We start from the raw sequence: 25,092 nt of genomic DNA, 5'->3' as shown, positions 1-25,092 counted from the left end.
ATGACTGATGGCCTTCAGATTTTCCGGTTGGCCAATGACCGAGAATATCCGGTTAACGCGACCCCTGGCTTGGGGTGTCTGCAACAGTGACTCGAGATATCCAGAACGTATTCCCGGAGTAGTTTTTATTCCAGTCATTGACAGACATGAGGGTTAAGTCTGTGGAGACGACACGGGCGAGAGAGCTAGCAACTGGGGGGAGGGGGGCAGCTCACGTTAGTGTCCATTGCTACCGTCAGACATCGGGACAACACAATGATTTCCACAAGTTTTCAGATATCATGCAATGCCCGTTCACTCAACTGTAGCCACATTTGTTCTCTATCACTGACACCGCATTTTGGACAGAATGATTGATTCAGTTTGAATTACGAGAAAGCTCCCGGTATTTTCCATTGTTTCCTATGGGAACGAACCCCCGCGAGGCTTGGCTTGTCGAACCCAGCAACTGTAACCAAGGGGGGCGGGACCATGGGCGGGTCTTGGCAAAGGGTGGATTAGGCCCATACTGCTGTCACATCTTCAAACTCTCAGATACCTGAATTGACCCTTAAAATTCCACTATAGTGGATATGTCCCTGTGGCTTAGGATTTCGGCCAATCCAGGCATTTTTTCAATGGATCAAAAATACATCACAGCTCTAAAACAAGGCTGTTTCTCATAGTCTCTAAAAATATTACTTTTTGGAGACACTATGTTTTTACTGGACGTATACTGTATGCATCCTTTGATAAAGGATCACAAGAAGGCATTGATTTGTTTTAAGAGATGACAGGCAACAGAGGTGAACGACTTACTGTATGTGTAGTGTGTTAAGTAAGTTATTCTCTAATTGTAAGTCAAGCGAATCTATGAACCTGCAATCATAGCTATTAATGTGAGTGTTCAAAAATAATGGCTCCTTTGAGTGCACCTGTTTATATGTGTGAGAGTCAGAGAGAGAGGGAAAGAAACCGAACGGAGCAACCGTCTGTTTTTACGTGAGAAAATCCACTGGAGAAAGAAAAAAGCTGAGTTAGTTCAACATCATTAAATCTGTAACTCACCACCTTGGGGAGCAATCAAGCTCCATTTGCAGTATGTCTTGATAAAAAAAAGGAGAAAATCAGGTAATACACCCTGTCAGAAAAATTGACTGGTCAACAGTTTGCAGCTGGTAATTTATCAGATTTATTAAAGCTGGCACTTTTTATCTGCAGAAAAATTGTACTAGTAAGGGGAAAAACAGCTGTGCAATTTTCATGCACATAAGGAGCGGCATGTCTCGTGATGCATGAAACTCATTTGGCTGACTGTGTACATAGAATTCCACTTCTCTTCAGTCAGAAATATGAATACTTGGGCTGGACATTAGTAGAACGATGAGGAAGTTTGCCTCTTTAATTCTGGAGATGCATGCAGGATTAATAAGGCTCATATTCTCTATTGCAGGCATTACAGTAATGTTACTCACCTGGCAAAGAGGAATAAGCTAAACTATAATTAGAGTGATATAATGGTGAAAAAACCCCCACTGATGATGTCTTTTTAAAGATTTGCTTAATATGTGCCTTAGTCTATCTAGAAGACAAGAAAAACTCTTGTACTTGAGCCTTACATATTCAGATCAAACAGTTGGAGGAGCAACATCTATTCTGCTCTTTTATCAGAATTCAGAAACAGATGGTAGTTGATTCATAAACACCAGAGATGATACAAACAGAGCAAATTAAAGAACACGTCTCAGTAAGAAATCTGTCCACAAATGGAGCACCAGTCTTGCAGGATACATGTCATGCCAGCTACAAACAGACTTGTTGTGACTGTACATCTAACAAATGCACTTAAAACTGATATGCAGGCTGTGATTGACTGCCAATCTCGGAATAAATTGGTGGTGAAATTCCTTTTATTGAACAAGTTGCTTGTCACAACTGATAACACAAAATTCCTCTGTGCAGTTTGCAGACAACAATAAGCTGTGGGTGACCCCCAACTGTTGGCAAGGGATACTGCACTCAGTTTAAAAACAGGATTTAGCAGAGATAGGGAATATTACAGTGTGATGTTAAACTCAAAGCCAGAGTTGGTGCTTTTCAAGCACTGTAATTAGAAATGTTGGTCATTCATATTACTTTTGTACTCTAAGACTAAACAATCAGTCATTTTTTCACACCATACAGTGTTGACAAATTGAAAAACAAAGGCGCACTGCAGAAAACATGTGGGTAATTGTCTTTCGCTGAGTGACAAAAGTGATGAAGGGTGTCAGGAGAATACAAACAAAATAATATTCATCATTTTTGAGAAATATGTGATGTGTATTCAGGGCTCTGTGTCTCAATGTTCATTCACACAGATGTCACAAAGGATGAACTGATTTGAATAACCAGTGTGAAATGTAATTTATCAGACACAGCAACGTAACGGCCCAGAAAATTATCCTGACAGGCCTCACTTTGCTCATATATTTATCTCTGCATTTGTCCTTTGCGTAGTTTGACTTGGACTTTATCCAGTGGACGTTTGAGTCTTCTTTGCACATCTCTCGGGGTTAAGCATCCACAGTGTAGATATTATAGAAGAAATGACTAATTGTTGCACTTACATCATTAAAGAGCAACTTAACGCCCTGGTTCAGCTCAATAAGATAACTTATTTTGCAATAAACTGTATAAAACAGGACCTGGACCAATAGAAAATATATAAAGTGACTATACATCTGATTTATATGGGTGTAAATCACAACTTTCATCACAATATGATGCACTGATTTTTTTGGACAACAATACGATGTTTGCTGATATCACAAACTCTGCCACGATACAGTTTTAATTTAACACATTTCAGTGGCATGCGATCAATATGAGACAACACCTGTCTTTTTCGTGGCTGCTTGTCATTATCTGCATGGTGCTAGGCCGCAAGCACTGTTTGAATAATTTGGAAGGAGGTGGATGGAAATGGTGACAAAGACATGACATGGGAATTTTAAAGTATCTTGAAGATGAATATTTCACTTTGTATTAATAATATCAGATTGTTGATAACTACATCAATCCAGATCAGTGTCATTGCATTAAAAACAAAGAAACCAAAAACACTAAAAGAGAAGTCAGAATTTCAAGGAGCTCAGTACAATGTCATGTTTTGTCATGTCTTCGTTTTTCCCTCAGGCTGTGACTGAAGTACACTGTGGCACAGCATGGAGAATAAAGTCTGGTGTAATAGAGAAGTGTTGTGCAAAGTGTTTTAATTTTGTTGGACTTGCATAGTAGTCAAACATATATGTGATTAAAGTCTTTGTCAGTTGATGGTTGTTCACAATGATCATCTGCAACTTGTTATTGTCTGTTCGGGGCTTAAGGGCGTTGGCATTTACTGTGTTGATGATGTCCAGTGACACGTTTATTTTTCTTTGTGTGCGTGGATTAAATTAGTTGGTGCACACTATCTGAGGGCAGTGCTGTGTACTGTTAGAGGGGCTGAGGATCAGGATGAGCAGGCTAAGTGGACTTTTCTCCTTGTGTTAATGCCATAGAAAGCCCTCCTTCCCTTGTGGTATGTCATAATGTGCAAAACATTTACATCATTAACATCCTCCCTTGGTATATTTACATTGTAAACCTTGTACAACATGATATGGCAATACTTTGGTGGCTCATAATTGTGCTGATAAAGCAAATGAAGTTTTTGTATAAAGTGTGCACTCTGTCTCAGTGACACATACACACATAACATAACATGCAAATTGAAAGCGATGTACACTACATACAGTATACACATGCACACGGTCTCATATCATCAACACATGCACATAGCACAAACAGAGTCTGCACACACACACAGTTCACCACCCGACAGTTGCTGTGATGAGCAGGCAGAAAGGAGAGCCTCTCTGAGCATAAATATGTCCAGCGTCAAGATATACAACTGGCAATTCCATCTCCAGTTGAAGCCTCACCGATTGCTTTTTGCCCCTTCCCTGCAACTCATGCAGGCGTGCAACACACACAGACAAAAACATGGCCTTGCACATGTGCATGCACAGCCCAGACGCATAATGCAGGCACAATAAAGGGGGTCAAAGACGGGATATCTAACTAATTAAAATGACCTCTCAGTTTAATTGAGGATTATCCAAACACATCCATCTATCATACATTGATGCTTTGCACAGCGGAGCAGCAACCTACAACCAGGGAAGCCATCTTATTCCTTATACCTTGCACTGTGTCTGGACGTTCACATTAGAACCGAAGAACTTTGTGATCACACTGAATAAATACATCCTTTATGAAACATTTAAATTAAATGATTTTTAGTCATGATTATGTCCCTGTAAGTCAGTTCTGACAGTATAGATGATCTTAAACATCATGTGTGACCTAATCAACTACTTCTGCCAACAACAGTCTGTTTTTTTAAACATTTAACCTTGACGTGACCATGTAGCCCTGCTGTGACGCCAAATCATCTTGCAGCATAGTCTAAACATAAATAAATGAATGACAGGGTGGGTGTATAAATCATGCAATACTCAATTAAATAGAAAGGTCCGTTTTACCCTTTGTAATTTCCTGTATGTAGGTACCTTAACGTTTGATTCCATTTCAAATCATTCTGCATACTGTATCAACAAATGAAACCCCAGCATGCTAGTTGTCCTTAATAAATCATTTGCAGCAGTTATACATTATTCTACGATAATTAATGTAATTTGATTGGCTTGAAAGGTCACATGGTAATTAACTAAGATACGAAGGGATGCACCAACTTATTGACTGCACATCAGAATCGGCTGAAATTCACCTTGTTGACTGCCATCGGCCTATTAGCAAATAAGACAACATTCACCAATGGCAGTGGCCGATGTTTTTCTGTTGTCACATTCATTTTGTGCAGGCTAAAAAGCAGGTCTCTAGGTCCCGTCTGGAATAACCAGAGATCTTCCCCACACAGGTTGCACAGTGTTGGGTGAACGTAACTCATAACATTCTCATGATGTGTTTAAATGTAATTATGTAAAATGTAGTTGTTGTTTTTTTTAATAAAAAATAATGCGGTTGTTTGAAGAAGACATATTATTATTTCTAAAAAGTCTGTATTGGCCTAGAATTTCTTGTACAATTGGTGCATCCCTGCATAGATAGTTTCAAAATGGTAAAAAAAAAAAAAAAATAATAATAATAATAATAATAAAATACATATATATATATATAAATATAAATATTAATATGACAATGGCTAAAAACAACAACAAGTGAAATTGCAAATACACAACTCAACAGTTTTAACTGAGCTTGCAGGTTTTGTGATATACAGTCTGTTCGTATATATATTTTGAAACTTGTTCAGAGGAAACATTTAAAACTGAAATCAGTTAGTTCAGCAGGCTTCATTGTATTGAGTGTTGAACACCAGCACCTCTCTAGAGTAGTTTTGATAGACTGTCCCTTCTGACTGGAGGAGTTAAATGTTCTAATACAAGTCTATGCTCCGATGAAGGCCACCAGGCCAAAACATCAGCATGTTTTTTTGACAGGGCCAGAATAAACTGCTGAAATTGAATGTAGTCAACTTTGTCCTGAAGATCTGTGTGTGTGTTGTGATGAATCTGCATTCACTATAACTTTGATTTTGCACTATGCAGGGCTGCTTACTAACATTTACTCTTGGCCCACAACTCATTAGATCTTGCAGATGTATTTATCTCCGCAAGGTGTAAACCTGGAGGGGATCAGGTCGTGTGTGAGCGTCTGAGTACATGTATCTGTGTGTCCGCAGCTAATCTCGCGAACTACTGGACCAATCAGCCTAATATTTTGTGAGTAATAATAATAAAATAAAACAATATGCTTAAGGATCTCTTGTGGTAATGGTGATACATAACACTGTATACCATCACTGACTGCTGTTGTCTCATCATACCTCTTACCCTGACAGGGGCCACATGTTTGGCTAAAAACAACAAGCATTACTGTCTGTTGCAGGCCATTTTTTGGCCTTTATTGTGGCTCAAGAACTGACATCCTAAGAAAAGTTTGGTCTTATTTTGAACAAGAGCATCTGCATCTTATTTCCATAATCAATATGTTATAATTCTTTAAAGTTAGGCATGATACGAGATGAATTAGTCTGTGTTTTTGTTATACTTGCTGCTATCTTGACTGCAAGGGAGTCATACCACACTGGGAGTGTTTTGGAAGCGTAGTGTTTCACCTGCCAGATTTTGTAGACTTTCAGATTGATTTGGTCATTTTTGGTTGATATTTGTGCTTCTGCCATTAGTACTGTAAGTCAAGTCAAGTCAATTTTATTTGTACAGCACATACAAGTGAACTCAGTGTGCTTTACCGTAAAACATTAAATAAATGAAATAGAGAACATAAGTAAGTACTATATATAACCTAGTTAAAAAGTTTGGTCAGTAGTCTACAGACAAAGTTAATGCTGTTTAAAGTCCAGTTATGAGCGACATGGATCAAAGACTTCTTACTGTGTTTCAGTTAAATAAAACATAACAATCCTCATAATGACATCACATCTATATTTTATATACTGTACGGTGCCTGTTAGCAGGAGAACGAGGCATGCATTTTTATTCATTTCTGTGACACTTCTGAAACGTGCTACTGTGTATCTGCTGGAATTACAAGATTTGTCGAGAGTGGCCGCAATCAGCTCAGGCGTCCGCCTGGTGGAAATCTGCACTTCACTGAATGCACATTTCTACTTTGCTTTATAATTTCTGAGAGAGCATGACTAATTTGATGACGTGACACAGCAAATGAATCAAAGTTTGAAAAACTTTAACCCTCCATGAAGGCATAACGCAGTTTCACTATTGTGTGATAGCTGTAGAGTTTGCTTGAAGCTGAAGTTTTCATATGTTTTTCTCTTACAGTGTCACAGTGTTCAGCAACTCTGACAAAAACACCTCAGAAGCAAAAATCCCTAAAACGCAGCAGTCAAGAAAGCTGATGCACACTCTCCAATAAACATAGCATGACTAATCCCTCCTCTCAAATGACAAGCCCTAGTCATCTTACACACAGTGAATGGTCTCCCTCTAAATGACTTCAAAGCAAAGCATTTGGCACAACACAGACTTGAGTGATGGAACTACACTTCTGTCAGTCGCACACAGGGTTAACTAAACAAGCAATTTCAGTGTGGCAGCATTTGCTAAAAAGCTTGATGGGGCCAGCTAAGCTCCTGTGATTGGCCTTTGTGTGTGAAAGTGACCACTTAAGTGCTGTGCAGCCTCTCCTGAGTGTGTTTGTAGGCATAAGCATTTCCTCTGACTTTTTGCCTGCTCGCCCTGTCTGTGTGTGTGTGTCCTTGAGAATGTAGTGCTCACTGGTGCTTTTGTGGTTGCTTTGCTGTGTGTGCATGTGTGTGAGAGTGTACATCTGTGTTTATAAATGCCCTGTTTTATTATGGCGCTGTGCAGTTTAGTGTGTTTGCATCATTTATGACAAGATGTCAGTGCCCCATGTAAAAACATGGGCCATTGACACAACTTTTGAAAGGGAGAATATCCACAGATTAACAAAAAAATCCTTGACCCAAGAAGTGTCCACAAACTAAGTATTAGTCATCTCAGTTTAATATGATGTGGTATTTTCTTACTTTAAGGTAATGCAACCAACAAAATTATGTTTAATATGGTCAAAAAACATGATGGAATTGATTTACATTTCATATGACATGGCACTGTGACTATAGCCCCTATACCATTGCTCAAAAAACCCACTGACACCTGCTAACATCTGGCTTTTGTATGTAATGGTAATGTTACAGTCTGCATTCACAGAATGCAGTCAAATGACTCTGCAGTAGTCACAGGTATTTATCAGGATATTGAGTTGGCCACATAACCCATAAAAGGGAACCTGGAAGCGGCAAACTTTTTTTGGTGCATGCGCCAGGTATGCAGTTGTCATTAGACTGACTAGGCGTCATCTTGGGGCTCAGTATCTAGCTATACACATCTGTAGCACAGCCTCGCAGAACTGCTAGTGTGGCTGTAGACTCTAGTCTTGTTAATCAGGTCACGACATGCAGTGTTGCACATTGTGAGTAAGAAGGATGGGGCAGAGAAACACGACGAAGGAAAAGTATGGGCTAACTTTGTTTTACATAATTACAGTTTGTCAACTGTGGTATCATTTCTATTACTGTTTGCAATCTACACAATTTTTCAGACAAGCAAACACTTTCAACAAAGGGGTGGTGCAGGGTCAGCCATGAACGGTGCCTCAGGAGCAGTTTGGGGGCTTGATGCCTTGCTCAAGGGCACCCAGACAGTGCCCAGGCGCTGTACTGCCACCTCTCCAACTGCCATTCCACACTTCATACTAAGTCCATTAAGTGACTTGAACCAGTGACCCTTCAGTTCCAAAGCCAAGTCCCATGGACTGAGCTACTGCTGCCACCAGCAGACAGCAGGATTAATGCTGTCACACAAATAATGGCCATTACTAGTCAACACGTGACGAGCTGTTAAAGGATAATTCCAGCTAACTACAACTTAGATCTCATATGGTCATCATATCTATCACTTACGAAATCACTCCAACAGGACAAGAAACATGAGCGGTCAGACGATTGGACACCCAACAGTCTATTATTTTGTCTAAACTAGGAATTGAACTATAGAATACACTGACTGGATGTTTGTTAGCACCAATACTGACATTATTAAGAGGATCTGGTATCAGCAATGAGGTAACTAGTCCATATTAAAAAAAAATTCCTCATCAGTCTTTATTAAGTTTGGTGTGTCCCCTAAATATTACAGTCAGTCACTGCGAGCTGTCAAGTCAGTCTGTAGTGCCTCACATTACCTTACATAGAAACTATTTGAATGAGTTCCATGCAATGCTATACAGATTTTAAATTTGGGGGAAAAAAGAAGCACTGGAATGGAATTGATATCTGGTATCAGTTCATCCCTATGCTAAATCATTTTATTTAGAGGTGAAACCAAAAGTGAGAGCCCCAAAAATGTTGGTAACAATCCTCTATTGCGCAGGAAAATAATGTGCACACACATCTATGATAGTAGGTCAAAGGTTAACTGTTGGAAATTTACAAAATAGAATTTAGGTAATTATTTAAATATCTGACTTCTCCTCCAAATAAGACAACTTTAGTACATTATCTGACAATGATATTACCCGGGACAACTGTAGCTGTGTACAGAGTGAGTTTGAGGGGGATTTTTTGTGCTTTTTATAAGAAACATATTAAGGGAATAGGAACATTCATTCATTCATCTTCTAACCACTTCATCCTCTTGAGGGTCGCGGGGGGGCTGGAGCCTATCCCAGCTGACATTGGGCGAGAGGCAGGGTACACCCTGGACAGGTCGCCAGACTATCGCAGGGCTGACACATAGAGACAGACAACCATTCATGCTCACATTCACACCTATGGACAATTTAGAGTTATCAATTAACCTAGTCCCCAATCTGCATGTCTTTGGACTGTGGGAGGAAACCACCACACCACCGTGCCACCCGGAATAGGAACATATTGTCTCCAATATCAAATTTAAGAATATTTCCTCCAAACAACTTGGAGAGAAGAGGGGATGTTTCTATGAATCTGTAGCAAGTATAATTGTGTGGTGCCCTGTCTGTTGTCACATTTGAACTGTTCCTACACCCACAAAACTTGCATTAATGGATATGAAAATGAAATTTAATAATGAATGTTTCAATGTAAATCAGTTATTAAGTCAATTAAAGCTGATACCAGTTCTATCCGTGTATTTTAAATTGTGCATGAACGCTAAATTTTACCATTCGTCTCAAGGCTGTAATGTTCACATTACTCACAGAGGACAAAGAAATGATTGGTGCTACCCTGTTTTTTTTTTTTTTCTTTTGAAGCAAAATGGCTTGTCTTCAATAAACATGGGTACACTTGACTGCACAGTGCAGCTCTGGACTCAACATTTTGTGAATTAGTTACTTTGCATGACAATGCTGATGTAAAAGAATCATTTTTTACAAATCTGTGAATTTATGTAGAACAACAGAAATCAGAATTTCAACACAAATTGATTTCAATTAAATAAAAATGTCAAATGTCAAAAATTCATCACAACAAAGTCAATTAAACACAAAACAATTTTTAAAAATCTGTCAAATTAATAGAGTGCTGCTGTACTTTTTTTTTCTTATCCGCTCTCTTTTATTGTGTGTGGCCCTTGCATTTGTTTAAACTGGCTTTCTGACTAAATGTTTTTAATAAAGTCAAAGCACTTATTTACTCTTTTATTTGTATAAACCTTATCGAGCCATTTTTTTGAAATGTTAGCAAACCTTGAGGAAATTGTGTAGAGTTAGAGTTAGAGTTAGAGTTAGGGTTAGGGTTAGGGTTAACAGCTACTGAAGGCTCACCCTTGCTTTGTCATTTAAACATTTCTTGTGATTGCATCCAGACATTTAAAGTATCAATGGTACCTTTTTACACATCAACATTAGCTTACTGCAGCAAATGAATGTGGGCTCCCAACTGAAAAATGCCATATGACTGACAGAATGTCTGCTGACAAATAGTGATAAATAAGGCAATATTATGCACAGGGGGCTGCTGTAGTGGCTTCCAGTGAAAGCTGCTCACAAAGCACGTACGCCCAATAAGTGTCACTTGCTTCCTTCTCATAACTCATCCACATTAGTGTCTTTGTCTGAGTGATTCTTCACACACATGAATGGCTCAACATGAATACTTTGATACTGATCTTGGTGGCTTTCAAACAGATACTGGACCCAGTCTTTGCTGTCTGTGTGTGATGTTCAGTTTTCCTAGTTTTACTCGTTTTTCAAAGTTTCTGTAATTAATGCATACGGCAAAAAGCCTGTCTTGTTCCCTGACCTGTAGTTACAGCTAAACAGGCCTCATTGAGATCCAAGATGGTGTGCGATTTCCTCCTCACTCACAGATTTGAACACCCATCGCTGCCACTGGTGTCTGAGAGTGAAGTTCCACTGGTGGCTCATTATTATTTCATAATTCCCCTTGCTGAATCAAGACACAAACACAACATAATTAACATGCGCATAGACAGAGAGTTAGCCTGTGTGTTATACATTTGATATAAACTCAAAGTGTAATTTTCTGTGTGCACATAAGGTCTTATTACATATCCATATTCCAACATATGGTGATGTGCTGCCTCCCCCCAACACATCTTAAATGCTACATTAATCTTTTGTGTGTGTGTGTGTGTGTGTGTGTGTGTGTGTGTGCGTGCGTGCGTGCGTGCGTGCTTGCCTGAGAGAGATACTGTAGAGAGAGAGAGAAATAGTAAGTGAAAGAGAGATGTGTTCACCATCAGTGAAGGGCGAGTCCTTTAGCAGATGGGGTCAGCGCTCTAATCTGAGGAGGTGATGATATTGTTAGGATATTTAATGAGAGGATAAAAGCAAAAGCGAAAAGGGGGGATGAGTATTAGCCTTTTTAGATATCATTAAACATTAATACTGTCAGGGGGCTGGAGCACACTGGGGTCCTTTTCATTGACTTTCATGCTGCGTGCTAATAGAGTTTCACCTCTGGGGACCTCCCCACCCCCACCCAGCCCTCGGTGCAGCGCTAAAGCTAAGAGAAGATCAGATCGCCACCCCGCTTCTGAGGATAAGCTTAGTCTGTGCGTGTGTGTGTGTGTGTGTGTAATTGTAGATTATGTGAGGTCATGCACTCTCTCTTGCTCCCTGTCTGTCTTTTGCTCATGATGTATGATATACGCATATTATAACTATTAAAAGGCCCTGAAGAGACTAGCATATATTAACCCAACATTTAATCCTGAGAAGCACTTCAAATACTGTTTTTAAAAAAGGTGTTTTTGTGGGCATTTACAGTGTACTGCTTGAAGTATTTAGCAAATTACTGTTTACTCATATTTTAAGTTTTGTTTAGTTTTAGACTTAAGACATATAAGCAGTGTCTTTCTCATACTTCTATTATTCATAAGCACATCATTAGCTAATATGTCTGTGATTTTGTGTGCATTGGTCGATGTCTATGTATAAGACAGGCCTCTTTGGCATTATTCAGAGGAGTGTCTTTGTGTCCTCGATGATGACAATTATTTTTATGATCAATTAATGTGCGGATTATTTTTCTCAGTTCATCATTTTGTCTTCAAAATACCAGAAAGAAGTTGAAATGCCTATCGCAGAGTCCTAAAGCCATTATGTCATTAAATTACTTGTGATTAAATTGTTTGTTTTTCTCAACCAACAAGACAAAGCTAAAAAATATTCACTTCCCTAATTAACAGGACGTACAAATGCAGCAAACTTCACAATTAAGAAGCTGAACTGGGGGATTGTTGGCATTTGTGTCAGAGAAATGACTCAATTAATCAATTATCAAAAGAGCTGTCCATTATTTTTCTGTCGATCACCGAGCGGACTAATAGAGTAATAGGTTGTTAATTTGCCATTGCACTCTACTGTCACCACTTATGACAAATGTCAAATATAACAGTAGAGGCATTTATGTCATCAGTATTCGTATGTGACCTTTGGTAAATGGTGTTGTTCTTATGTTAACTTATGCTCAGACAAAAAAAACATCAGCAGCCGAACTGAATGGTGAATCACGTGAAGCACCAACAGAGGGCAGTGGTCCCCTTCTAAAGAGAAGAGGCTTGGCAGCGCACACAAACTCAAACACTGTGTATGTGCATGTGTGTATTGTAGAGCTGGGCGTGGCTGGGAATGAATGAGACCCAGCGGGGTACGAGCAGATGGCGATGGAGGGAGCTGTTACTGTACATCCCCTTAAGTCACACTGACACTAAAATTAATATATGAATCTCATTCACAGGAATTTCTCTCCTCTCCTCCCCTGGAGTGCCATCTGTCAACAACTCAACAGCACAATGTAAGAAACATTAGCACAACCTGCACTGATTACTCATTCAGTAACTTTGCCTCTATTCAGAATTAAACCCTTAATGCATTTACTTCATGCATAATGATAATGCTCTAATTCATATTAACAGCAGAGGAGTGCATGGTGTGCTTTCACATATTCACCATTGCCTTTAAAGCAGCATCTTCCTTTCTCCAACAGATCCGCTGAGTCCACTTCCACACTTTAGTTGATCTTAATACCCTTCTGCTGGCCAAGCGCAGCAAAGTAAGTGGTTGTGTTAAATTTGATTCAGATGATTCTACATCTCTTTGAAAGATATACAGCATGGATCCCAACATACCTGAATCACTTCATGCTCTTCACACTTGAAGAGCCACATATTTATGCAAATGCAGGCCCTCTAAATTATTACATCATACAGAGGTTAAATAACCTCAGCCGCAGATTCCCACAGGCTAGAAGTCACTCACTCATTCACTGCGTTCATAAGATAGTGGAGTATTCAACTGCATTTAGTTGATGCAACTTTGAGTTAACAGTCAGAATACTCCTTACGCCAAGGCACAAGATTTTATCTGTTAGATCCCTATGATTCAGCTGTGAAAACTCCCTGTAACAGACATGTTCTCATGTCTTAACCCTGTGATCTGTTTAGGTGCATCAGCCAGACGTCCAGTCTCCCCGTTCTGCTGGAAGGCTGCCAGCCACAGGTCACATGACCTGGAAGAAAAAACCTGGGAGACTTTTGGGATCCCTTTTCGGTCAGACATGCCCTCTTATTGCTATTGCTTGCACACACTATGAGCAACGTGACTGATGGGTTACTCTATTTTGATTGAAAGGCGGTGGTCCCAGAGTCTCGGTTTTCTTCACAATGTATCGATCCTGTAGAGAGAAACACAGGCTTTATAAGAAAAACAACCTATGTAATAATAACCTATGCCTCAATACAACTTCCGAGTGATATTCTAGTGATATATTATTTTAAAGAGTAAAAAAGAAAAAATCCTCGGGTGGATGATATGAGACGAGATGTCATGAATCTGTTGTCTTTTCCTGGTTTTAAAGGCTACATTACAGTGAAGTGATGTAATGTCATGAACTCACCAGACTGTTCTAGCTGTTCTATTATTTGTCTTTACCCACTTAATTATTAAATCGACGTTACTGATGATTATTTATCAAATATTATCAAGGTATTTGTTAAAAAATATTGTGATATTTGATTGTCTTCATATGGCCCAGCCCCAGTTGCAACCTCTCTTTTCCTGTCTATTGTTTTTCCTTGGCTTTAGCATGGGCTGGTTATCAACCTGAAGGGAAGTCCAAAGGCTGATGAACTGATCTGTGTCCGTGTGAGACCACATTGCTCTGGTGTCCTGTATGCCCTGGGAACACAACGCCCAGTGCAAATCTGGTGAGTAACGACACTCATTTGATCTGTCAATGGTAAATTGATGGGATGTACTGTACTCCTTCCATTACAGAGAGGTTTAAACAAGCAGGTGTCCTTGATTTGGAGTTTTAGACTGGATGGTGGTTGATGGGGGGCTGTGGCACTGGCACTGACATGCAGATAATTTTAATCATGGAATTGTGTTTGCTAGAAGGTAAGTCAAACTATCAGTGACGCAATGTGGGAAATATTTGCTCATTAACAGAATAAATATTTAATGTTTATGACTGCACATCAAACAACCATGACTGCTCACCCTGTTTTATATACTACTACTACCTCTTCTATATTTTCCCCCTTTCAGACCATCCCAGTCAGCCTAAATACCTGTCTCAGTTTTCTGTACTGTCAGATAAAGTAACAAGGCATATACTCCTCTGTCTCTCCAAACTTCATCTCTTTGCTGTTCCACTAGCCTCTCTAACACAATGTCATTTCACAGAGGGTTTAAACAAAATCTCCCATCAGCTTCAGGGTTTTAGGGTTCTGTCTCACAATTTTACACACAGTTAGGACTTGATGCGGTAGTGGTTCGTCTAAACCAGTGTTGCTCAAAGTGCTGCACACAGGCCAATGGAGGCCCTCAGTAACAGTTTGTGCAGCCCCTAAATGTGACATGAAATGTATGCATTATATTTTAATTATTCATGGTCCATATACTTTAACTTTCAATAGCTTACTTTTAATACACCATTAAAAGACTGCATCAAACTCACCCCCCCCCACCAAGCATCCGTCAGCTGTTAGCTAAAGTCAGAGGTTTCAATGGACAATTCAAAACTACACTCTGCCTGTGCAGCCCTCAATTATATGCTAGCTCCCTAAACTGGCACTGAGTCATCAACACTTTGAGTACCCCTGGTCTAAACATTTGATTATGTGAATGCTTTTTCCAAACTTGGGTGTAGACCAAGAAACCATAACCCAGTCAAACTAACACTGACTGATAATGACTGACTGATGTGTGAGGTGATTTATGAGTTTTCTATTTAGTGTTCATGTAGCATTGCCATGGTATGTTTAAATAATTAGCCCTGTATCTTATAAGCTGTGCCTGTAGCTGAATTAAAAAATGGGCTTTTCTTGTTTGTCACCCTAAAATGTCTGACCTTGACTACACTGACTTGTATCTGTGTAACATTTTTCACTAAAGAGGTGTTTTCCCACTCCACTACTGAAGGGGGCGAGCCAATCACTTTCTAATAAGGGAACACGTATCAATGGGGAAACAGACTTTGACACAAGACCAGCAAAGAAAACTGAAATCTCCAGCACAGAGCGGACATGTCAGTACAGAGAGCAGAGTTAGCATTATCACAGTGATAGATTTGAGTGTGACATTTTTGGATATAAATAGCTTCCCTCCACTATCCACAAAAAAACCCCATCATAGAAAATATTCCTTTATGTTTCACAAGCACTAATGCTGTGTCAGCCATTGACAGTTAGCCTACAAGCTAACAGCTAACAAACAACATAAAAACATGTTTGGCTGAATCTTTCCAATGTTTCCTTGCTAATGCTAATGCTAACAATGCTGATGTGTGCTGCTCTCTCACTATGCAACCTGGCATCAGTCTCACATAGCCAAACTTATCTCCACACTTCTTAGCACTGTGCCAGCACTGGAGAAAGCGGAAAGTGAATGCCAAACCTAGTGCAAGGTAGGCTGGCAGAAGCCACATCCAGTGTTTCTCAGTGAGAGAGAAGGAGTAGATCTGCTTCCAGCCCCTTTTCCAGAGTTTTTTTTAAAGCTTTGATTTAATGTGGGAGGGTTACATTAAAAAAAAATATAATCATAGCAGAGGTTTTTTTTTTACAGAATTTAAAATGTGTCTTTAGGGGAATTTAAAGGTAGCCTTTGAAGATTTTTTAACCAAAGTAAAAATGAATTTAAAAATGCAGGTTTCAAAATGTAAGAGTTTTCTTGTATTGTGAGTGGTGTTAAGTATTTCATGGTCACAGGAACATTTTCAGCAGAAATCCTAAGCAGAACTTAGCAAACCATGAAACAATCAAATTAGGACTTCACAGCTGTATCATTAACAACACCAATAAATGTGCATCAGAATCCAAGCGGCGGTTGAGTTGACCCCAGTGTTTTATAGTGCTGCTTTATCTTGTCTGTCAGTCTCCTCTTTCCATGCCGCAATGTTATCAGTTATAGGTTGCAAAGGATCTAGGCTAACTTTTAGCGCTGATGCACCCAACTTTCTCAGTTGGTCGCACCCTTTTTTTTGCTATTGTTATTATTAAAAAACTATTGTAAAATGTGCTACAATGGGCCACCACTCTGTAGCCTCGCTCAATGTCCCTTCCACAGTTTTCTAAAGTATGGCATATAATATGTATAGCATATCTGATGGACTACATGTCATAAGTAATACCAACACTTTAGACTGCTGTGCTACAGACAGGCCAAGAGACTGGAGCCGCTCTGTGAGTGAGCTGTATTGAAAGAAAAGCAGAAAGTATTACAAAGGTTGTAATATTAGATATAACTTTAGTTGCATGAGTTTGAGATCTGCAAGGAGAGGAAGAAGGAGTGAGACTGCACATGTACATGTACATATACATGTACATGTACAGCTGAGAATTAGGTGTACAGTTAAAATTTCACGTGCACTACCGTCCATGTGCACATGGTATTTTAATACCCAACTCCTATGTCTGTTCTGAGAGACCCATTGTCATGCTTACATACTTAAGTGTAAAAAGTAAAAAAGTACCAGAGAAAAGGTGGTACAGCTGTGGCCAGTTGTATTGTAGGCTTAACTTGAGAAGACAAAACAGAGACAATTCCTGTCTGGGAACCACCAACCTGTGATAGTAAGACTCCTTTAAGTCTATAGCCATGAACAGGCTGCCTGGCTGAACATTCAGCGAGCAAAGTCTTCTGCCTTGACCACACATATGGCTTGCCTCTGCTGCCTGTTACTGAAGTGAGAAGTTGAGTGGCTCAGAGATAGCATGCACTGCACCCTGCAGTTAACTGAGGTTCAGACCCCAGAAAACATTTTCAAAATCCTTTCAGCCCACTCCGCCACTAAAATATTTCATGCTTGGGAGGCTGAATTGAATTGAGTGTTGATGAATGAATGCCAGTGGGGAAATAAATTATATGCATGGACCTTCACATTCATTATATAAAGGGATAGGTCAGAGATTTTGAAGTGGGGTTGTATGAGACACTCCATCAGACAGCCCATTCCAACGGAATTATTTTGAGACTTTGGTAAATCTGAACTAAGCACTTTAAACGCCACAGTCACACAGTTACACAGTAACACACAAAAAAAACCCCAACTGATCGAGGCAGCAGTAGACCAGCAGCTCCTATCTTCAGCAATGTTAAATCACTGTTTTTCTTAATGGAGTCTGGCTTTGAAGAAAGTGACATAACAGCTTTAGTTCCCTAAAAATCACTGTTTGATGCAAAGGTAAAGCAGTGGAAAAATGTACTCAACATAGCAGTGGCAGTTCTAGCCTAAATGGTGCCCTGGGCGACATCCCCTATTGCATGTCATGTAAATAACAAATTCCAGCACTATAGGCCATAGCACAACACAGCAGCGTGTCAAGTGGGCCGAGTCAGAGTAAAATTTTGATACTACTGCACTGATCAGAAGAACACACTTGCAGCTACAACCTCACCCTTCTGGCCTTCCTTACCACAAAGTCCTCAATGATGACCCCCCCTAACTTCACCTGTTCCAATAGAGAGGTGAACCTGTCCCCCGCACCCCCTCCCCCTTGCCCTTCTTCTCTCATAATTTCTGTGTGCGGCAACATCAGCACTTTGTAATCCAGTAGGCTACAGGCAGGGGCGTCTGCATAACACAGGGGGCGCCAATTCCCTGTCGACGTTCACACAAGAAAAACGGCGCTTTCTGCCATACCCCCCCAAACTGATTGATGATTGTTTTTCAGGTGGCCAAAATACATTTTAGTGCTGACCCCATCCACAGCAGCACATTGCTTAGCCTCTGTGTTGGTACTCAAGCCTTCTTCTCTAAACTGGGGGATGTGCTGACCCGCATTTACTGTAGGTAATACACTGAGTATGGATAAGTGCCTCATACAACCCCACTTAAAAAAAGACAATTTCATTGTGACATCTATCAACAGACTGGGCTGCCCGTTTTGTTAAGTAAAAACTCACTTTTCCACAGTGGAGTGTGGTCAGGGATATCTTAAGGCAGACTTTACCCTTTGTCTTTGTGACAGCTTTGAAATCTTTCCAGGGTTCAGAGTAACCAACGGAAGGGAGCACTGTCAGGCTTAAACATTGCACATCAACATCGAGCCCTAAAAGACACAAAGCAATGAAGTCATAGAAAACCAAAAAAAAGAAACATATACTTTAAATTCTCAGAGAAACATTTGCTCTTTGCAACTATAAAGACTGTGCTTGAAGCAATAAACATGTTTACTGAATGAATCCACCTTGGACCGAAGGCAAATGGTCTAGTCTGCACTCCCAAAACAATACATCTGAGGTCACAGACAGCAAAATTAGAAGAGCATTTGTGCTGTTCATAACAACTCTTAAGCTGAATGTTTTTTGGTTTGTTTTTACTGCCAGGGAATTTCATTCAAACATCCAACAAAATATTTAAAAAAAAAAAAAAGCAGTGATAAACTCCATCAATGCTGCAGATGCAACCAGACAGGCAAACTAGGCAATTGCCTAGGGCCCCGAGCTGGAAGGGGGCCCCCAGAGACGGCTGACATTGGTCCATATCAATGACAATATGATGGAACCCCTATAGACACTGCAACAACGACAACATGTTGGAATCCCCCCGAATGGGGCCCCCTACTAGCTGCTGCTTGTGAGTGGCAGTGGAAGTAGGGTGACCAGACGTCCCGCATTGTGCGGGACTGCACAGCATTTCTGTCTCTTTTCACGCGTCACGCAAATTGAGACCATGTCCCGCATGATTGGTTGCCACCCATGCTAGCATTGTTGGAGTACCATAGTACTACGGTACCTCACGGTACCACTACTGTGGGATAAGTTCAAAGTCCAATCGCAAGAGGGTGAGTGTCCATGCACTGTCCAATAACGGCGCGCGCTGGCCACCTGGCACTCGATATGCTGCTGCGGTGGTTTGTATCCAGTGACATTTCAGGTATTAGCTGAGCTATTGAGTATCTTTAAGCAGTGAAAGTTATTATTTATTTCCTTTTACTTGTAGGTTCGATTTGTTTATAAATGCTACAGTGATTTGTTTTCCACAGAGCTCTACGGTGCAAGCATTTTACTTGCATTTGCGACTAAAAATAGTTTGCGCAAGCAAAACAAATCATTCAGGAGCACGCTGTGTGAGTACAGATTTCAACCAACAGCAGAAACGAAAGGCGAATCCTGCCGGTTGTGGGTTGAACGGGGGTCACAGACGCCGTATTCCTGTCAAATATGGTGCAAGATAAGGGCTTACCGGCAACAGAGAAGTCCGGCTCCAGGTCCAATAATTTCCTCTTTGTTGATTTCATGACTGCCCAGAAATACCTGAACAGCCAAGCCGTGGCGGCACACAGGTATGTGATGTGTCAGAGGAGAAACAAGCTGTTCACATTTTTTCTCTTTGTGGCAGGTAACGGTAGACAAACCTCACTGCACTTTAGGGACTGTTCTTCACTTGTGAAGGGACTGTTCTTTACTTGTCAGGGGAGGAGGGTGGCTGGTTGATTTTTATTTTATTTATTTATTTTATTTTGATCCCCCTAGAGGCGGGGCCCCCAGAGTGTCTTGAAACAGCCCTGAGTGGAATCTATTTCTGAAGTACAATACCCCCCTTAGCCCTACCCCTACATTTGTGCATTCCCGCGAGGGGTAGGGGTGTCCCAATTCCTTTTTGTGTGTAAGGTTAGGGGGCATAACGAGGGGTAGTGGGTATGAAACTAGCCCTTCGGAGCGAGGGATTTCAGACTGACTTGCCAATGAGGGGTAGACGTCGCCATGGCTGCCACCGAGCAAGAGACGGGGAAAAAATTTCATACATCGCTAATGTTACCGTCGTCAGGTTGCTTGTTAGCTAGCTAGCTAGCTAGCTCGCACTATCTGGCGTCTGTCATCTGTCCTGTTCTGCAAAATTGTCGGACTTTTCACATTACGATAACACGCCAGCTAGTATAACTATGCTGCCTTGTAATGTTAGCTGGTTAGCTAGCTAGCAGAAGTCCTCTGTTGTCTGTTGTTCATCAAACAAAGCATGATGAATGCAGCAAACGCGATCAGTAGGATGAATGAGACTCCATTGTAGATGCCGGTTGGAAATGTAGATGGCTCGCAGCTTACAGTTTAAAATAGTTAAGTATGCGTGAACATAACCGACGCAGTGACGTAGTGAGTGGTGTCCCAATTTCTAGAGAAAGATTTCTACCCCTACCCCTCGTTGCTTCATTTTGAGGGCCAAGGGGTAGTGGGCAAGGGCTAGGGGTAGGGCCAAGGGCTAAGGGGTAGTGGACAAGGGGGGGGTATTGGGATTGGGCCTTAACAGTGGTAGTGGCTTTTTTGTTGTTCCAGTTTATGTCATGTATTCATCAGTGACTGATGGCAAAGACCTCGTTGATGTGACATGTTCACATCATATTTCCCAACTTTCAGAGTTGATTAGAGAGCCTGAATGCTCCTTTAAACAACCAGTAGCAATATGGACTGAGAGATACTGTACCATGAGCTGTCAAGGATACACCTTCGCATTTGGGCAAAAGAAGGCAGTATGGAGCCCTAGGGACGGCACAGCCTTGTTGGCCATAATGACATATTCAGCCTTGATTTGTGGACTTACAAACAGGCAGCCCCTGAACTGCAACAAAGTTTCTTTTTATCATCTCCAAGGGACTTTTCCTTGTGACTCAAATGTCAAGTCAATTTAGGAATCAAAGGCCCATCAACAGTAACAACAGAGACTTGCTCAGTTTCACCTGTGTATAAAGCTGAGCCAAACTTTCACTTATAAACTATTGTGTTGTGTTTTATGGGGCTGTACATTCATTCCAGATGCCATGCTAGACATATGAGGCATTTCTTACGCCTTTCTAACATTTATCACAGAAGTGAAGCTAAGGAGAACATAGCTGAAATTATGCCTGCAAGGGAATTAAAGTCTATAAGCAGGATTTAAGGTACAAATAACCACGGCGAAGAATTGCCTGCTATAGTCAGGTTGGTCACATATTTCCAACCCACTACTTTACGTTAGTGCATATTGCATTGCTCCCCATGATTTCCCACGTCACAGTGGAACCCATTTATGTAGCTGTGACTGATATTGCCCCGCTTTAAGTTCACGTAAGCTTTCTGTCCGCCATCACTGCTTCATATGAGAGTAAAAACGTCAAGACAGTGAGGAGGAAGAAAGGAAATGAAATTGCATGTTTCCTTTTAAGTTTTTTCTGCGTGGATATATTGGTGTGTCCGTCTTCCCGTTTGTATTTAAATCCTTTGAGCATGTTTGTACGTCCCATGTCTGTGTGTTCTGACTTTTAAATACTTGCAGCCAAGCTTTATAGATTGATCCTCAGAAAAAAAATATCTAAGCTGGCTCCCTCTACAGAGCACTGCTTTGGTATGATAGGAACTATGTCAGCGCATACTGGCTTCCTTTCATAACCCTATAGGGGAGGTACATTGTGCCTCTGCTACTACTGGCCATAATATATAGTCTGTAGCACACACCATACAGAAACATTAACTAGACACAAACAAGTTGGAGATTAAATACACTTGCGCGTACAGTTCAGACAACTTTCCTTGAAAGCCTCCACCATGTAAACTCTACCAGCCAAATTAATAAGATGCCATCACTGCAGCACAGGTGTTTGAATGCCCAAATAAATCTAGACACAGTATTTATAAGGTTCCGTTACTATATTAATCAACTTAAAAATACATCACACAGTCTGGTGTGAGCAGGTTCATTTCACACCCCACTCAGTACATTACATTTTTTAAATCGTTTTTATTGAAAGAAGTTGTTTTGCTTTTGCAAAGTCAACCAGGTGAGATTATACAGAGAGCAATTTGTTTTTATGGTTCCAAGTAACATATGCTTTCACCCTAACTTGCTCAGGCACAATCACAGAAATTAATCCTCCCTGATTTTATAAGCACGTTGCTTTTTGTTCTTTCAATAGTCATATGAATGGGGATAATAGAAAGAGGTTTATCTCAGTAAACATCACTACACTAAGCATAGTAGCAACTCTGTTAGGGCTGACGGCTGGTTGACTTCATTCTGAACAAGATTATAACAGATTAATAATAGGATTAGTATGAACCAATGCCACTAAGTGCAGTACATCAAACTAAAACATGGAGGCATGATGCTGAGTTGTACACAAAAATGACCGCACTCACCCACATTCACTCTAAAATGCTTCATTGGCTTATATACCCTTCTCAGCAATTTTATGCTTGACTTTGATACAGTTGCTTACATTGTAGTCTTAACTGCCCAGAGCACTACCAAACCCACTGGGAGATAAACAGCATAGATAGGGTCATGGAGAAAGTTTGGGTGGGTCATTTATACTGTCTTTTTCCAGACTTCTCTTGATGTACAATTTCAATCCCATAAAGATTTCGATATAAATTAGGCAATTACATCCATAGAGTATGTAAGTAGGATTTAAAGTCTAGTAACCAGTGGGGGCAATTACACAGCGTGTACATACACATATACACACAACTCACTGAGACCTGATGAATCAACTCTACAGTAGCAGTTACGGTTCTTAAACAAGTTTTTATGCACTAACATATCCTACTGCAGCTCTGCCTTCATTATATTGCCATTAATTACACCCTCTCCAGCACTACCCATAAACTGGCCAAGGAGGAGCACTAAAGCAATGCAATGAAGTCAAATATTAATGAGCTGGTTGAAATTTGCTTTCATGACATGATCCCAGAGACTCATTATTTAACTCTCAAATCTTGCAGGGGGTTTCCCAAGCACCAAATGCCGGCTAAACAGCTGCTTACTCCCTCCTGTCTTACTGGCTATCTCTCCAACTGGATGTCTCTTAAGTTTGGCTGATTGGTATTAGAGGCTTCAGTCCATGCACCATGAGGTAGTTTACTCTATAAATATGCTTTGTTTCTGATTTTAAGAATCAACAGTGTCAGTAAAGATGAACAGCATCGAACACTAAACTATCAATTACATAAATTGTTTGACTGGATAAAATGTATTTACATACGCTGTAATATTTTAAACTGATAACCTAGCAAACGCTCACATCTATTTTTGAATCTCATCTAGATTTGATGTGTTTACATCTACTTAAAGGCCACTATTGTCTCTGATCAGACCAGAGTTCCACCCACATCAGCTGCTTGACATGTGTCAAAAGACGCCCATAGCCTTGACTGGATGTGTCACAAAGAGATAAGCAGTAGTCATGGTACAGTAGCTGTGATGTGCCAATTCAGGGAGTAAATGAGAAAAATTTGCCGCTGCTTTTCTTGAAAGCTGACAGATGTCATTGCTGACTGACACCTTGATTGACATCAAGATGCCGCCGCTGTGGGCTCACATGTAAAGTGGATGTTTTGATAGACGTTGTGTGCTGGTGTGTGTTGCCCTTAAGTTTTTGCCAAAATATCTAACTAGGAGAGACATCAGGACACTGACGTATGTCTTTGTGAAGACACAAATCATCAGTACACAAACTGTACATATATTTTATTAAATGTGTCTCTGAGTCTTTTTTCCTGACAAATTATTCTTTCAGTCTCGACTAATCAAAGTAGCCCATTTTGAGCAAAACAAACTTTCCTCATGTGTAGACAAGCTGTTTTTTTATCGACCCCAGCTGCATTTTTCTTTTTCTTTTCTTTTTTTCATTTTGGCTGTCTTAAACTGTGACTGTCAGAGCTCAGCTGTCACACAGAGAAAGACAATGACAGGATGTGTTGCTCCACATCATGTATGCAACTGGACGAGACGCATTAAGGCTGACCACAGTCTGGACTGAATCTGACAGGTTGGTTTCAGTCACATCTTGGGAACAGATGTAGACTCCTGCTTTAATTAAACAGCCAGATTTCAGCTGGTTTCCCCTTTACCTTTTCACAGATTCACAGCTGCATAAAATGGCCACATCTGATTGTTTGATACCTACTACGTTTTTAATGAAAGGATACCATCGTTAACACAGCAGCGACTGAGACCCACTATAATCACATAATTATTGACATTTAGTTGTGGCAGTGGAGTATGTAAACTTGCCCAAAGTAATGAACTGAATATTTATTAAACCGTCTTCTTATCAAACACCAGAAAATACAGCATCCAGAGAAACCTACACTTCTTTGCTTCCTTTCTTCCTTTAGTTTCCTTTCATATAGAGCTTCACAGACCAGTCGGACTGGCAAACATGATGTGACATGATTTTGGATTTTGAAGTTTTTTCAAACATCCACGTGCTGCTGCCAGCATAGCTTTAAATGGATATTGAAAAGGGCAGAGGCTGTCACTTACTTGGTTATTTGAGTGCGCTATCACCAAAAGCAGCATATTTTTTTTCCAATGTATCATTAGAAAGAAGAAGAATGAAAGCAGCATCTTCAAATGCAAACAACCATTAATACATTTTCCTGTTAATATATGAGTCCACAGGCTGCATATTTTCTCTCGTTAGGGCTCACTAGGGGAAATTAGTTAATGACCTTAGTATTATGCAGTAAATAAAGCTACAGAATGAGATTTCATAATTCAGTGTGCCCTTTATTGTC

General features: G+C 40.3%; 1 protein-coding gene across 5 annotated transcripts in view; it reads left to right on the top strand.

The window, feature by feature from the left end:
* pcbp3 (poly(rC) binding protein 3) overlaps window positions 1-25,092 on the top strand; it is a 92,005-nt gene that overhangs the window by 25,626 nt on the left and 41,287 nt on the right. For all 5 annotated transcript variants that reach the window (XR_013493265.1, XM_033617232.2, XM_033617233.2 and 2 more), the window contains exons 2-5: window positions 12,836-12,892; window positions 13,085-13,150; window positions 13,542-13,647; window positions 14,182-14,303. The gene's annotated coding sequence lies outside the window, so the exon portion shown is untranslated. The remainder of the gene's footprint in view (window positions 1-12,835; window positions 12,893-13,084; window positions 13,151-13,541; window positions 13,648-14,181; window positions 14,304-25,092) is intronic.

This window comes from Epinephelus lanceolatus, chromosome 14 (assembly GCF_041903045.1).
Source record: "Epinephelus lanceolatus isolate andai-2023 chromosome 14, ASM4190304v1, whole genome shotgun sequence".
NCBI classification, from domain to species: domain Eukaryota; kingdom Metazoa; phylum Chordata; class Actinopteri; order Perciformes; family Serranidae; genus Epinephelus; species Epinephelus lanceolatus.
The sequence above is the reverse complement of the archived record's forward strand: the minus strand, read 5'-3'. Positions and strand labels throughout refer to the sequence as shown.